The sequence below is a fragment of the Protopterus annectens genome, chromosome 2.part1, assembly GCF_019279795.1.
Source record: "Protopterus annectens isolate FY-2018-M chromosome 2.part1, PAN1.0, whole genome shotgun sequence".
In the NCBI taxonomy this organism is placed as follows: domain Eukaryota; kingdom Metazoa; phylum Chordata; order Ceratodontiformes; family Protopteridae; genus Protopterus; species Protopterus annectens.
Window position 1 is genome coordinate 1,224,525,064 of NC_056729.1, and position 17,271 is coordinate 1,224,542,334.

The window sequence follows — 17,271 nt, forward strand, 5'->3', positions numbered from 1 at the left end:
GAGAGTCTTGCCTTCTTGCTCACACCTAGTCAAAGTGTCTTTCACCTGTGGTCCAAAAAGAAAGGAACCATCAAAGGGGGTGTTGGTGAATGACGCTCGAAAGCGTTCTGCAAAATTACACAGCCGCATCCATGCATGCCTCCCTAAGGGCCACACCCATACCTGTGGCTCTACACACCATCGGCTGCATAGGAAATCAGTCTCATGGAGGAGTTGACTACAGAATTTAGAGTCGCCAGCTGAGAAACTACTTCAGCTTGAGCCACCTCAGCTGACGGATCTTGAAGGGTATCTCCAAGCTCTTTAAGAAGATCCCCTCTGAAGCTGGGTAAAATGGCATAAGTAGTTCAGTGACCTCATACAGAAGGCCACTGAAGCAAACAGTCACTTCCCATATATGTCCATAGTCCTAGACTCTTTGTTAGGAGGATGGACAGACAAAGAGGTCTCCGCTAATTCTTTTTTTGTGGCTGCTGCTACCACCATGGTATCAACAGGAACACCTTTGTTAAGGAATGGCTTATCATGGGGTGCTGTGATAAACTTGCCAGGTCTCCTCGGAGTTAGTTCCACTGTATCCGGAGCTGAACAAACCTTTCGAGCTACCACTGCCATAAGTGGATCGAAAGGTGGAGAAACGCAGGAGGTAGAAGGTCAGGAACTGAAAGTATCCAAGAATACAGACTCATCCTCGGTAGGGGCTAGGGGATTCCAGTTCCCCCTCTACTTAAGCATTTCTAGGATGTCTGAGAAGGAAACATCTGCAGAGGGGGATCTCGGGGACCCTTCTGAGTCATCTAAGCCTGTATCAAAAGTGACAGACTCAGGCGAGTCAATGTGTTTCCTCTTGCACTTCTTACGAGGGGGCTCCTCTGAATGGTCAGGGGAGGCCTCGGAAGAAGAGGAAACACCCAATGGGGTGCCCTGGAGCACCGGTTCCCCACGCTTGGGGTCTGGAGGAAAAGCAGAGGGTGTCATAGGCACTACAGGGAACTGAGCCGGTAGGGTCAATAGTGGAGCTGAGTCAGTGGCCAGCACACTCCTCAATGATATCGAAGGCGTCCCTGCCATGATGCAGAGAAGGCTCCGGTTCAGAGGAAATCGGAATCCTTCTCTGCAATGAGGGAGACAGCTCCGAGGCCGATGTAGGAGCCGAGCTCACCTGCGCCGAAGCTCCGAGAGGGAGAATGGGGTCGGACAAGGGTCCGATGCCACTCGCCCCCTCGGAGCCGACGAGGGAGCCCCGGCGCCAAGATCCCTCGACGGAGGGCACCATCGAGGGTATCGGAGCAGATGATGGAACCGAAGGAGATAGCGTTATCGAAGCAGACGGTTCCACTACTCAAACCCCAACGAACTCAGGCTCTGAACTCAATGGAGTCGGAGGAGGAACATCGATAGAAGTGGATGGAGCAGACACCTGTTGAGAAGGGCTGGACAACATCTTGGCAAGTGCCTGCGACTTTAGCAACCTACTGACCACTCTCCACATCATGATCAGACAACCTAGAGGATCGAGAGGAGTGAGAAGATCTGTGACTGCGCTCGCTCTGAAGCAGGGGAGACAGAGGAGCCGAATGAATCAATTCCAATGAAGGGAACCTCAGCCTCTTGTGGCTCCGTGAAGGCTCCGAACTTGGAGCCAACCGCTTGGTAGGTTTAGGGGATTTCACAGGCTGAGAGGTCTTGGCGGGTGAATCCTGGGGCTTTAAAAGACCCCTAAGAATAAGCTTATTTTTACGCTCCTGCAGAACTCTTGGGCTAAATGCATGGCATATAGAACAAGAGTCCTGCAGGTGCATGGCGCCTAAACAATAGACGCAAAAAGTGTGCCCATCTGTCAGAGACATTTTCTGACAGCACGAGTCATACTTCTTGAACCCAGACACTTTGGATTCCTTTGACATCCTGGAAAAAGGACACAAGAAATACAACAATAGCTATCAAAGCAAATACAGTCTACACAAAAAACACACTACACTAGCAGACTAAACTAAAGTTTTTTTTTTTTTTTTTTTTTTTTTAAGATAGGAAAGTCTCTAACTTAAATGGCTAGCCTAAGTAAGAAAGGTAGAAGGAATGCCTCTAACCTAAACGGCTAACCTGACAAGAAGAGGATGGGGGGGGCTCTCTAATTAAACTAGTTCCACAAGGAAGGGAGGAAAGCTACAATAAAACACTAGCTAACAGAAAAAAACAAGACTAAAAGTTAACAATAAACCAGAAAAAAGGACCATTTCTAAAGTAAGAAAGTTCTATAAAAAACTTTATATGAGCCTAAGCCAGAAAAACGACACCTCGCAGCTGAAGTGGCAAACGAGATCTGGGTAGCTATCGCTAGGCATCATGGGATAAGGGGTAGCCTCGAGCCAGTAAACAGCTCTCGAGCTACAGAAGATGGCAGAGTCGGGGCAGAGAATTGGCTCCGATCCCAACCAGCAAGAAACGAAGGCGAGAGAGAACTTAACATCAACTGTTATTCCCCTCCACAAAGGTGTCTTAGCAATAGACTCAGCAAATTATAGAGCTACAAGTCTGACCAGCCTCATCTGTAAGGCCATGGAATGCATCATCACGGACCTCATAGAAAAGAGCATAGGTGACCTTCATACCCTGGATCAGACCCAATTCTGCTTTGTCAAGGGCAGATTCTGCCTGTTAAACCTGGTGGAGTTCTTCGAAAATGTGACCCAGGCCATTGACAAGGGCAAATCTGTGCACACAGCATACCATGACTTGGCAAAGGCCTTTGACACAATTCCACACTCAGGCATTACTGATGAACTGAATGCAAGCCACTTGGTTCTAAGATGGGTTGTCAACTGGCTCACAAACCAGTCACACACAAACAAACTGGGCGACTCCACACCAACCAGACCTGTCACCAGGTTTGCAGATGACTGCAAACTAGGTAAAATTACTGAATCCCCAAATGTCAGTATACTTCAGATGAGCCTTATGCAGACCAATGACTGGCGTCAGTCACAGTCTCAAACTGAAAGCAAAGAAATGCATCATCATTCCCTTCGGTAAAAACAATGTCCCTTCACACTATCACATTAACACCAACCTATGCACCTACGAAGAGGTAAGAGATCTGGGATCACAAGTAAACTGTGACCTTACCCTTTAACCACCACATGTCTACTGTAGTAAGGAAGGCATTCTACGTAGCACACTTTATTAGCAAAGGCATCGCCTCTACAGCAAAGGAGGTTATAACCCCTCTATATTAGTCACTAATCAGACCCACAGTTGAGTATAACACCCCTTTTGGCATGTACCATACAAAAGCACCTGGAGCAATTCAACAGACTCAGAGGTTTCTAACTAAATTCATCAGCACGTGCCTTACACAGGCCGACTAAAGTCCTTGTCACTATACTCAGTATTGTGCAGACTTCTTTAGGGGAGAATTATGCCTGCTTTATAGGGCATTCTCCAACCTCAACTTAATGAATTTGCTGCACATCCACAAAAGAAACCGGACTAGAGCTACCCATTCCATGGACTTAAATATGGCCTGCAACTGGAATAGGAGGGACAGATTTATCGCCCAGTGACAGACGCATCTTTTGGAATAGGCTGCCAATTCATGTGATGCAGAGCACCTCTAGGACACTGTTCAAAAGGAACCTAGACGAGTGGATGAGCCACTGTAAATTCTTACCATGGATAGCGTCCACAACCTTCATGGACATGGGCAGTCATTACTAAATACAATCCTGGTTACTGAGGAGGGTATCCTTGATATTACATTGGGCTGAAATGGCTAGGTTTGAAATGATCTCCAGGTGGATACCCTAGTAACCTCCTATGATCCTATAAGCAGGATTCGTCAGTAATGCAACCAAATACCAGGCAGCAAAGGAGATCTGAGGTAATTAGGTGGAGTTCAGGGAATTATGGGTAGTGGAGCAGTCAGACCAATGGAACCAAAGAGCTTCAGAGTCAGTGCCAAAGTCAGATTGGAAAACCTACAGTTGAACAGGATGAAAATAGACAACAGTGGCTTATAAAATATACACTTGTACAACTAACGGTAAAGTAAAGTACAGTCGTGTACACTTACCATAAATGTAGATGTTAAGAGTGTATTCACTGTTGCAGTCATTACATTTGGGTTATCCTGCTGGCAGGTTACCCTCAGTCAGCCTGAATTCCAAAGTCTTGGGTCCTGCGTCAGTTGCTGTCGCCTCTTCCCTGACGTCAGGTCGTCAGGGGTATAAAAGATGCAGCAGACGCCATTTTATTCAGTTTTTCTTGCCCCAGATGTCAGGTGCCCCCAAAAGGGTAAGCCAAAATTATGCAAGTAAAACATACATGCACCAAAATAAGAAGTTATGTACCTACCATAACGTTCCATGTTAGTTGTCTTCTTCTCGCCTTCTTTCTTGCTGGTTGGGCTCGGAGCAGATCCTCGGCTACGACTCGGCCATCTGAACAAACCTGAATCAGGCTATTGCTCTACCTGTCTTTTTCCCTAACAATTCGAACAAAGCTGAACAAACGTTACACCAATTGGACATTCATAGGCAATTACGTTTTTATTTGGAAAGGAGCAAGCAAGGAAATCAGACCAACTCTTCCTGTCCTATGCCGAGGGCAAACAGGGCCTGCCAGTTTCTAAAGTAACCTTATCCAGGTGGTTTGTCCTCTATTATTACTTTGATTTATCAGCTGAGACATAAAGAACTCCCTACTAAACCCAAAGGTCATTCCACCAGAGCGTTAGCTACTTCGGTAGCTTTTCAAGCAAGACTACCTTTGGAATCTATTTGTGCCGCAGCCACATGGGCCACTCCTCATACTTTCATTTCACATTATAAGTTGGATATGGCCTCTAGGAGTAAAGCTGCTTTTGGTTCCACTGTGCTCAAGAGTCTGTTCCGATGAGCCACCCAGGACTAAGGTGCTAGGGACGATGTCCCAACCAGCAAGAATGAAGGCGAGAGAGACAACTTAACATTAAGTTATGTACCTACCATAACGTTCCATGTTAGTTGTCTTCTTCTCGCGTCCCACCCTCCATCCCCCTAACCTGGACAGACCGAGAAGAGTCCCTTTTTGAGGCCTACTTCCTCTGGCGGAGTCTTATCTTGGTTACATCCTCCTCTGTCTTACTACTGTAGGAAAACCTTGTAGTATGGACAGGTGTCCTTGTATTTTCTATGGTATTAGCCGTGCCAAACGAGATCTGGGTATCTAGCGCCAAGCATTGTGAGATATGGGGAGGCCTCAAGCCAGTAAATAGCTCTCGAGCTTTAGTAGATGGCAGAGTCGGAGCAGAGGATCGGCTCTGAACCCAACCAGCAAGATTGAAGGCGAGAGAGACAACTTAACATTAAACTTTACCTTCATCTATAAGCAAATACACCACCTAGGTTGCATAGATAAGAGTAGTAAAGGTAAGTTCCTGCAAAAAATAAGGGGGATGGCAGGTGGGTAACCTGGACTGCAACAGTGAATGCACTCGAACATCTACATCTATGGTAAGTGTACACAACTTTACTATGTTCTTTGTGTTTCACTGTTGCAGTCATTAAAATTTGGGTCGAGTCCCAAAGCTATGGTTAGGGGGGCTGGAGCTAAACAGCATTAGGAGCGGCAATGAGGCCCTGCAGAACTGCAGTGGCAAAGCCTGCCCTGGATTTAGAGTAAAGAGGCAGATTGTAATGTTTTGTAAAGGTATGCATGGAACTCCAAAGTAGCAGCCTTTAAAATGTCTTTGGTTGGTACTTCCCTGAGAAAGGCTGCAGAAGAAGCTGCAGCTCTGGTTGAATGTGGACTAATGCCCTTAGGTACTGGTTTGCCATGCTGTGAGTAGCAGAAACGAATGCAGTGTACGTCCAAAGAATGCAGAATTTTCTCCCCCTTGTTCTGTGGATTTGGATAAAAAGTTGGCAAATGAATTGTTTGGTTAAGGGCTACACTGGATACCACCTTAGGCATAAATGTAGGGTTTGTTCTCAGAGAGACCCTGTCTGGATAAAAAATGATAAAGGGTTCCACAGCCATGAGAGCTTGTAGCTCTGAAACTTGTCTTGCAGACGTTATTGCTAGGAGCAGAGCTGTTTTCCAAGATATGAATTTTATATCCGCAGTAGCAACTGGCTCAAAAGGAGATAAGGTGAGTTTTTCCACGACATAATTGAGATCCCTTGCAGGTATTGGGGTTCTCCTTGGAGGCCTTATGTTTTTGGCTCCTCTAAGGTACTGCCTTAATAAAGGATGAGAAAAAAAGAGTGGTGGCTCTGTATTGTAATGAGCCGAAATGGCAGAGGCATGGATTTTAATTGATGAAAAAGATAGGCCTTTGTCCAGCATCTCAATTGTTGTGTCTTTCGGCTTTTCCCGGTTAGGAGTCACCACAGTGGAACTCCGGTCTGCTAACGATTGGCAGTAGATTTTTTTTACGTGCCGAGTTGCCAGCCCTGACACACAACCTTCAACGAAGGTACGCCCATTCACGCATGTCTCCACAGAGAAGATGCTTTAGCTGAGAATCGAACAGGACAACTTCTTTATGTGAGGCGACAACGCTACCGCAGCACCACCACCGCAGTTGCATCTCAGTTAAGTATTGCAAAATCTGAGGAATATTTGGGACAGCTATATCAGTTCCTTGAGCTTGGTTCCAAGCGCAAAATCTCTTCCATTTCCCAGCATAGGATTTTTTAGTACTAGGCCTTCTGGCTTCTAAAATAACATCTATCACAGCTTTACTGAAAGGTGTGGTTTGTATGGCTACATTATCCGTCATGCTGCCAGGTTTAGGGTCTCGAGTTGGCTGTGCAGACTCTGATTGTTTTGCTGGGACAGCAGATGAGTTATTTGAGTTGAGGTCCAGGCTAGGCAGTGGAACGAGTTCCTTAAGATTGGATACCAGTACTGGCGTGGCCAGTCTGGGGCAATCAGAATCATTTTTGGTTTCTCCTGCCTGACCTTTAGGAGTACCTTGGGGAGGAGAGGCAGTGGAGGAAAGGCATATACGGATAGGTTTGTCCAGTTGAAAGATAAGGCGTCCACTTTCCAAGCTCGTCTGTGATAAGTCCTTGTGCCAAATCGTTTTAGTTGATTGTTTTGAGGGGAGGCAAACAGATCTATGTCCAGGCGTCCCCATTTCTTTATCATCATGCTGAAGACGTGTGGATCCAGGTGCCACTCATGGGGATCCACAAGGTTTCTGCTTAGTTCGTCTGCAAGAGTCTTTTCCTTTCCTGGCAGGAATTGTGCCTGCAGATGAACTTGTTAAGTCAATGCTGTGTCCCATAAAGCCATGGCTAGTCTGCACAGGGGATAACAATGAGTGCCCCCCCCTGCTGGTTTATGTACCACATGACCGTAGTGTTGTCTGTCTTTATCAGTAGCTGTCCCGGATGAAGTAGGTCCTTGAAGGCTGTCGGGGCATTTTGAACAGCTAGCATCTCTTTTTGATCGATATGTAGATGCTTTTGGTTTGTAGACCAGGTGCCCTGAATGCCTCTTCCTGCCATGTGTGCCCCCCAGGCATAATCTGATGCATCCGTTGTTAGGTTCTGCCTGGCTGGGTGTAGTGAGAATGGTTGTACCTTGTTTTGGTGACAAGCCTTCGCCCACCATCGAAACTCCTGTTGCAGGCAGGGAATTAGAGTAATCATTGTTTCCAGACTGTGGCAATGTTGAGTCCAGACACTTTTTAGGTACCACTAAATTTTCCTCAAATGCAGTCTTGCATATGGAATTAGTAAGATGCAGGATGCCATGAAGCCCAACGCTTGCAGAATTTGTCTTGCAGATAACTGGGCCTTTGTTGCCATTTCCTTGAAATAGGTAGTCGGTTGCCATTGTTTGTATGGAGTGAGATAAGCCATCTGGGCAGTTGTATTTAAGCTTGCACCCAGGAATATTATCTCTTGAGAGGGTACTAGTTTTGATTTCTTTTTGTTGACTGTGTACCCTAGGCATGTTAAAAGTCTTATCACAAACGTCAGACGCTGTAGTAGAATGTCCTTGTTCTCTGCTTGCATGAGGCAGTCATCCAAGAAAGGATATATTTGTATTCCTCTTTGTCTGCAGTAAGCAATTACTGGTGCCAGACACTTTGTGAAGACCCAGGGTGCAGTACATAAGCCAAAGGGCAGTGCAGAGAATTGGTAATGCTTTGAGGTATCTTCTGCATGACTGTCTGATTGGGACATGCAGGTATGCCTCTTTTAGGTCTAAAGTCATGAGCCAAGCCTTGCTGCCCAGCATGGACAGAAGCTGCTGTAAGGTCAACATCTTGAATTTTGGTATACCCAGGAAAGTGTTTAGAATAGATAGGTCCAGTATTGGTCTCCATGCTTTGTCCTTTCTGGGTACCAAGAAAGTACAGTTTTGTACCTACCACAAATGTAGATGTCCGACAGATATGCAACTGCAGTCATAACATATGGGTTGTCCTGCCTCAGGCAGCCCTCGGTCGGCCGGATTCCAAAGTCTGGGTCCGACGTTGGCTGATGTCGCATGTCTCTCCGACGTCAGAGCGGCTGGAGTATATAAGCATCAGCCGACGCCATCTTCTTCAGTGTTTCTTGCCCCAGATGCCAGGTGCCCTCCAATGAAGGCTGTAATCAAATTGGAAGACGAAAAAAGGTTTCCAGACAATAAATAAGCAACAAACAGATACACCATAACAGATATCCCCAGCTAAGGATAATAGGGATAGGAGTGGACCCAAGGCATAGAGGGGAAGGAGGGAGGGAAAACCCGACTGCAGTTGCATATCTATCGGACATCTACATTTATGGTAGGTACAAAACTGTACTATGTCCTTCAAGAATGCAACTGCAGTCATAACATATGGGTTGAATACCATAGCTTAGCTGGGGGAGGTGGTATGCTCTAAGAAAAGGATGGTGTAGCTATCAATCCCTGCAGGACTGCCGAAGCAAAGCCTGCTCTGGATCTGGAATATAAAGGGAGGTTGTAGTGTTTGGAAAATGTATGCACGGAGCTCCATGTAGCAGCTTCTAGAACGTCTTTTGTAGGCACCCCTCTTAAAAATGCTGTAGAGGTGGCTGTAGCTCTGGTGGAGTGTGGTCTGACAGTGGCTGGCACACTCTTTCCATGGAAGGAATAACAGAATCTAATGCAATGTCCAATCCATTTTGAAACTGTCTGTTTGGAAATTGCTTTTCCTTGTACTCCAGGGGCGTAAGCTACAAAAAGCTGATCAGACTTCCTACTGGTCTTGGTTCTGTCCAGGTAGTAGCGAAGTTGTCTGTGAATGTCCAAGGTATGCAACAGTCTTTCCCCTTTGTTCTCAGGATTGGGAAAGAAAGTAGGCAGGTGAATTGCTTGATTTAAAGAAACCCTAGATACCACTTTTGGCAGAAAGGTAGGGTTGGTTCGTAAGGAGACCCTGTCTCTGTGAAAGGTTATGAACGGTGGTATTACCATTAGGGCCTGTAATTCCGAAACCCTTCTTGCTGAGGTAATTGCCAACAGGAAAGCTGTCTTCCATGAGAGAAATTGTAAGTCCACCGAAGCTGCTGGCTCAAAGGGGGGTAGAGTCAGTTTTTCCAGGACAAAGTTGAGGTCCCAAGCTGGTACTGGAGCCTTTCTTGGTGGCTTTATATTCTTGATTCCCCTAAGGAATTGCCTCAACCAAGGATGTGAAAACACAGGTGGATCAGTGTTGTATCTAGCTGAAATAGCTGAAGCATGTATTTTTATGGATGAATATGAGAGTCCATTCTGTAGCATATCTGCCAAATATTCCAGAATGAGTGGGATGTTCAATAATGATGCATCATGACCCTTGCTGGTATTCCAAATGCTGAATCTCTTCCATTTTGTTGAGTAAACCTTTCTGGTGGATGGTCTTCGGGCTTCTGTTAGTATCCGCTGAACTTCCTTAGAGAGAGATAGACTGAGGTTATTCATGGGATCTCCCAAGCTGTTAGCTGCAGCGTCTGAATGTTGGGATGTACTGTCTTGAAGTTGTGTTGAGTCAAAAGTTGGGGCCATTGGGGAAGGGCCCACTTTTTGTTGTGACATATGCTCCATAGTAGTGGGTACCAGTGTTGTCTTGGCCATTCTGGAGCTATTAGGATCCCCTTTGGCTTTTCTGCTTTGATCTTTAGTAATACTGTGGTCATCAGTGGCAGAGGTGGGAATGCATAGATTTTTAGGAAGTTCCAGTTGAATGAGAGAGCATCTATTTTCCATGCTTGTGGATGATATGTCCTTGAACAGAACTTTTGCAGATGATTGAGGTGGGAGGCAAATAGGTCTACTTCTGGCCTACCCATGTCGAGGTGAGTCGTATGAAGATTTCTGGATGTAGCCTCCACTCGTGGGGGTCCAGGAAATTCCTGCTTAGGTTGTCCGCCAGCACAATGTCTTTTGCCTGGAACAAACTGGGATTGCAACTATATGTTTAGGCTCAGTGATTTTTCCCAAAGATTCACAGTCAGTCTGCAAAGGGGGTAAGAATGGATGCCCCCCTGCTTGTTTATGTACCACATCACAGTGGTGCTGTCTGTCCGTATTAGCAGGTGGCCTTGCTGAAGTTGTTGAAAGGCCTCGATGGCATGCATTACTGCCAGCATTTCTTTTTGGTTGATATGCAGATGTGTTTCCTTTGGAGACCATTGTCCTTGAATACATCTGCCCTCCATGTGCGCCCCCCCATCCTAGGTCTGAGGCGTCTGTGGTCATGGTCTCGGTTATCTGAGGTTTTTTGAACGACATACCTGTGTTTGCCCGGCTTACCGAGGCCCACCATAGAAATTCCTTTTGTAGGCATGGAATGAGCGGTATGGTTGTCTCTAGGTTGTTGCTGTGTTGAGACCATAAGCTTTTTAGGTACCATTGAAGCTCTCTCATGTGTAGTCTTGCTAATGGAACCAGTAGAATGCAAGATGCCATGTAACCCAGGGCCTGTAGGAATCTCCTTGCAGTCATCTGGGTGAGCTTTGCCAAACCTTTGAAATAATGAGTTAACTTATTTTGCTTGTCTTCTGTCAGGTAAGCCATTTGAGAGGCTGTGTCTAGTTTGGCTCTTAAGAAGGTTACCTGCTGGGATGGCTGAAGTCTTGACTTTTGGAAGTTGACTGTGTATCCCAGAGCCTGTAGCAATTGTATGACATAATTCAAGTTTTTTTGTCAAAATCAGTTTGTCGTCCGCTTGTATGTGGCAGTCGTCCAGGTACGGGTAAATTTGGATCCCCTGGAGCCTGCAATGAGCAATTACTGAAGCCAGGCATTTCGTGAATACTCTGGGCGCAGTAGATAAGCCAAATGGCAATGCTGAGAATTGATAATGCTCTGGCCCTGCAAGAGATCTGAGGCATCGTCTGCAGCTGTGTCTGATAGGGACATGCAGGTATGCCTCCTTGAGGTCCAGAGTAATCAGCCAAGACCCCTTGCCCAGCATGGGAAGGAGTTGGTGCAGAGTCAGCATTTTGAACTTTGGTACTATGAGAAAAGTGTTTAATGCGGACAAATCCAGTATTTGTCTCCATTGAGTTTCTTTTCTTGGAACAAGGAACAGTCTTGAATAAAACCCCTGGCCTTGTTCTTGTTGTGGAACTTTTTCTATTGCTTTGATCTGAGCAAGCAGAGACATTTGCTCGATAGCCTCTGCCCTCTAGTTTTGTGGTAGGTTTGGCATGCCTTGTTTTCTTGGCAAGGTATGAAAGTGGAACCTGTAACCTTGGTCTATAATGTCCAAAATCCATTTGTCTTGTCAGTTTGTGCCAATTTTATGAAAACAAAGATAACTTTCCGCCCAAAGGAGCTTCTGTTTGCTCCTTGGTCAGCGGAACTAGAGGAAAGTCATTGAGATTGTCCCTGCGGGGCAGGAGAAACCCCGGTGTCACTTCTTTGGTTTGCTGGTTGCCATTGTCATCCCCTGTAGGATCCTCTGTATTGCCCTCTTCCTCGGGCACGCCTGTTTTTGCCCCTTTGAAATCTTTCAGGATTAGGAAAGGACCAGTTTTTAGAAGGCCAATTCCTGCTGAATCTGGGCGGCTGAACCTGGAGGAAATCTTTGACTGTCTGAACTGACTTGGCTTTTTCCTCAATGGACTTTAACACATCTTTAGCATTAGCACCAAAAAGCTTGTTCTTTTCCAAGGGTGCGTCAAGAAGTTTTGCCTTAACATGATCTGGTAGAGGTTGTTCTTTTAACCATGCATGTCTACGAATGACCGCCCCTGTCACAGCTGCCCTACATGAAGCTTCCAATGCATCATATCCACACTGAAGAAAGTGATTGCTAACTTGCTGAGAATTATGTACAGCCTCCTGTAAAGACTTCCTATCTAAAGGTTCAGGAGAGGCCAAAGTTTTCTGTAAATCATCTAACAGGTAATCCTGATATTGAAACATATGAAAGAGACAATTGAGAGCTCTCATAGATAAAGTAGTGGAGGTGTAAACCTTCTTCCCCATCTCTCTAATGACCTAGCTTCCCTGTTGGAAGGCAAAGGATTTTTGGAGGTGGTAGCCGAAACCCCTTTCGGTCCCTGTGAAATTGTTTCTAAATCAACAGCATGGGCCCTAAAGAAATGAGAATGTGTTTCTGGGACCCTATAGTATCTGTCAGGCTTGGCAGGAGCAGGAGGAAGAGTATCAGGGGTAACACTGGAGTCAGAGTATAGATCATCCAAAACATCAAGCACAGGAGGTATAGCTAAGGGCCTGTGTTGGGGCTTTTTAAGCAAGGTTCAAAGGCGCTTTCTGGAATCAGAATATTCCTGGCCTTGCCACTTAAAATGTTCCCTCATGGAATGCAGAACTTCCCCAAAAGAAATATCCTCAGGAGGGGAGGCCGAGGGGATGGAGTCCTCTGCATCCGAGTCCTCATAGGCCTGGAAGGGCTCTTCCTGGTTATCGGAGTGAACAGAGTCTTCAGAATCTTCATCTGAAGGGAGAGGGTCAGAGGGTTCAACCCTGGGCCTCTTATCAGGAGGAGGCTGGGATCCTCTCTCAGGATGGGCTGGGGAACCTCTGATCATGGAAATTAAGTCTGCGGCCATAGTCATGATTTGTGTTTCAGGAGTAGGCTGAGGTAAGGCTTTAGCAGTAAGATGCTTGGTCTTGCTGGCTGTCTTAGCATGTGTGTAGGCCTTGATAGACATGGACATGGGAGGCCTAGCAGCTCCACGTGCAGGAGTGACCTTATCCACAGCAATGGTCTCGGGCATTTCCTCGGTTTCAGTATCCGGAGGAAAATCAATGACTGGCGTCGGTGTGGTCTCCGGTATCGGAGGTATCGGTAACGCGGCATATTCGGTTCGGAGCGGTGGAATAACCGCCTCAGAGGGAACCGGAGCACTCGCGGTTGGTTTTGGCGTGGTGTCGGAGGAAGACGGGGGCCGAGGACGTCGGTCCCGGTCTTTTCGTTTCTTAGGAGTCTGCGATGTCGGTAGTTCCGATGGCATTGTATAATCGTATTTTTCGCCGAAAAAGTCTTCAGCGAACTCCGCCCGGCGCCTGAGTGCACTTATTGAAGCGAGCACAGGCGGCACAGGCCGAGACGTCGTGGTCTGGGCCAAGGCAAGGAAGGCAGTAAGAGTGGAAATCCTTATGAGGTATTTGTTTACCACAAGACAAACAATTATTTACTTTTTCAGTAATTTCTGACATCGGCTGAGGCAAGAAAAGGTCCCCAACGGGGTACTTAGCTTTTTTGATGACTTCGGTTTCGAAGAATACAGGAGCTGACCAACCGGCACTTGCGAACTGCTTCTGCTTCGGGCACCGCGCGGCAAGAAAGACTGAAGAAGATGGCGTCGGCTGATGCTTATATACTCCAGCCGCTCTGACGGAGAGAAATGCAACATCAGCCGACGTCGGACCCAGACTTTGGAATCCGGCCGACCGAGGGCTGCCTGAGGCAGGACAACCCATATGTTACGACTGCAGTTGCATTATTGAAGGACATCAGTCTCGAGTAAAATCCTTGTCCTTGCTCTTGCTGTGACACTTGTTGAATAGCCCTCATGTCCATGAGAGCGTTTTTGAGCCTCTGACCATTGATTTTTTGGCAGGTCTGGCCAACCATGTGCCCTTGGCAGGGAAAGAAAATGAAACTTGTAGCCTTGTGACACTGTCTAGAACCCATTTGTCCTGGGTTATAATGTGCCAATTTTGTGAAAAAAGTGCTAGTTTTCCCCCTAAGGGTGCTGCCAGAAGATACGTGCTTGGTGCAGGCAGGGGGAAGTCATTGGGACTGTTTCCTGTATGGTTGTGATTTGTCTTCTCCACTTTTGGAGGTAGAAGCACTCCACTGCTTAGACCTGCAGGAACCTTGCAGCTGTGATCTGCCTCTAGGGCATCTGGATCTGCCCCTTTGAGGTCTGTCGGAGACTGGAAAGGACCAATTCTTTGTAGGCCAATGTCTGCTAAATCTATGTGGCTGTACCTGTAAGAAATCCTTGACAGTTTGCATAGATTTAGCTTTGTCCTCCATTTTCTTTAACACCTCTTCTGACTTAACACCAAACAAGGTATCGTGTTATAATGGAGCATCTAATAATTTTGCTTTAACATGGTCAGGCAGATTTTGTTCCTTTAACCAAGCATGCCTCCTAATGACAGAATCCATAACCCACATTGCAAAGTATGCTTTCCAACTTGTTCAGCTGCATGCAATAAATCCTGCATTTCTTTGTTTTCTGCACATTCAGAATTTGCCATCATTTTCTGTTTAAGCAGTGTCATGATGTATTGCTGATATTTAAGCATATGAAATTGGCAATTTAAGGACCTTATAGCCAAAGTAGCAGATGTGTAAATCCTTTTTCCGCATCTATCCAGTGACCTAGAATCCCTATCAGAGCAGGTAGGGTTTTTTTGCAGTAGAAGCCTTGACCCCTTTGGGACCCTGAGAAATAGTTTCTGGGTCTGTAGTAGGGTTTTTGAAAAGGAATTTATGAGAGTCAGGGACCCTGTAGTATCGGTCCAGCTTAACAGGAGCTGGAGGTAAAGAGTCAGGGGTCAGACTAGACTCCGAGAACACATCTACAATGTCTAACACAGGTGGAATAACTAGAGGCCTGTGTTGAGGTAGTAAAAGGAAGTCTGAGCCTTTTCTTAGATTCCAGAAAATCTTGGCTCTCCCAGTGGAAGTGCTCCCTCATGGTATGCAAGGTTTCGCCAAAAGAGTAGTCCTCAGGAGGAGAAGCTGAAGGAATTGATTCTTCAGCATCAGAATCCTCATGGGGGGAAGAGAATATTCCTGATCAGAAGAAATGGAAACCTGATCTGAAGATTCATAGTCTGTCTCTTGCCTAGGCCTCTTAACAGGAGGGGGATGGCAACCCCTGATCAAGGTAATTAAATCTTTGGCCATTTTGAGCATCTGTTTTTTAGGCATGGAGGCCTGTCCTTGTGGTTGGTGAACTTGTTTCTTTGCCTTTAGAGGTGTTTTAGTCTTTGAAGTCGGTTTAATATATAACTGTTTAGGTCTGAATACACCCTCAGAAGCTGATGCCTGCTCAGCGGCTCCGGACCCATCTGAGGGAATAATCTCCGAGGCTCCAATACCTTGAGTTTCCAGCAGCCTGGCCGACTCCACGTGGAGTAGGTAGCGACCCGCGACTCTAAAGTAGTGGGCGTCAGGGGCTGCGAAAGTGCCTCACTGAGAACTGGCGAACCAGCGACTTGCTTAAGAGAAGCTTCGTCGTCTGTTTTGGACCTCGGTTGCCTGTCTTTCTTTTTCTTTGCGTTTTTTGTGAACTGCGGTAGTCGGATGGCTATCCGACGACATTGTATAATTAAATCTTCACCCAAAATAGCTTCATGCAAAATCGTACCGACACTTAGTGAGTTTGTTAAATCTAGCACAAAACCGACAACTACAAACGTCATGGTCAGGGCCTAAACAAGGAATACAGTAAGAATGAAAGTCCTTATGAGGTATTTGCTTCCCACAAGAAATACAGTTAACTTTTTCTGACATCGGTCTGGAGCAAGGAAAAAGTTTCCCCAACGGGGTACTTAGCTTTTAATGAAGACTTAGGATCTGAAACTCTAATACGAAAATCTCAGGAGTCGGCCGACCGGCACATGCGAACTGCTTCTGCTTCGGGCACCACGCGGCAAGAAAGACTGAATAAAATGGTGTCGGCTGCATCTTTTATACCTCTGATGACCTGACGTCAGGGAAGAGGCAACAGCAATAGACACAGGACCCAAGACTTTGGAATTCAGGCCGAGTGAGGGCAACCTGCCAGCAGGATAACCCAAATGTAATGACTGCAACAGTGAAACACTATCATCTTTGGATGCCTCCTTTCCCATGTTGATGGGGAGTAAGAAAGAAATAACTTAAGTCTTCCTGAAGGTTCCTGTCGTATATAAAACGGACAGTGAACATCTAGTAAATGTAATGTCAATTCACCTTGTTTGAAAATTTTGGGAAAAAGTTAGACTGAGAACCAATCCTTTTTCTTTCTAAGGTGGCTTCTGAATTCTCTAACACACAGTCTTTATGAAAAAACATGTATGGTGGTTTTGCAGAAAGACATGAAGCTCAGAAATCCTTCTAGCAGAAGTAACAGTAACCAACAACAATGTTTTTCAAAATAATTTTAAATCAACTTTGGCAGTAGGTTGAAAAAGGTGAACTAGTTAGGGCTTGCAGTAAAATGGCGATATCCCAAGGAGGAACTGGGTCTCTGAGCAGGGGGCATACCAAAAAAGTTCCTCCAAGAAAAGCCTTAGATAGGCTTAAGGATGAAATAGGCATGCGATTCTCACCAATGTGGAAAGACGATATGGCTACTAATTTTTTTTGATCGCTGAATAGCTGGCTCCATTTTGAAACAGATCAACAAAGAATGCCAAGATTGCTGGAAGACGAGCCGAAAAAGGATAAAGACTGTTCTCAACTGCCCAGATGAAGAACCTTTTCCATTTGCTTTAGTAAATCTTGCATGTAGAAGGTTCCTGTGAAGAAATTTGTATATGAACAACCAGGGCTGAAAACCTAGACTGTCTAGCCAGGACTAGATTTGGAGAAATCATGAGGTCAACTTTAGGGACTGAATGACTTGATAAGACAACCCCAATGGGTGAAAGAAGATCTGGACAACCCAGCACCCAGGGGAAGATGTGCTACATGAGGCCAGAGAAAGGAAAGACATACTTTGTAGAGGCCAGTAAGGGGCTAGGAGGATGAATGATCTTCACCAATCCTTAATGTAAAAAGTATGGAATTAAAGGAATGGAAGGAAGGCATAAAAGGAGTCCTGGGGTCCAATTGTGCGAAAAAGCATCCCTCGTTGACTACTT

General features: G+C 45.9%; 1 protein-coding gene across 1 annotated transcript in view; it reads right to left on the reverse strand.

Moving 5' to 3' along the window:
• ATAD2B (ATPase family AAA domain containing 2B) overlaps positions 1 to 17,271 on the reverse strand; it is a 4,508,062-nt gene that overhangs the window by 4,132,511 nt on the left and 358,280 nt on the right. The gene's annotated exons all lie outside the window — the stretch shown is intronic.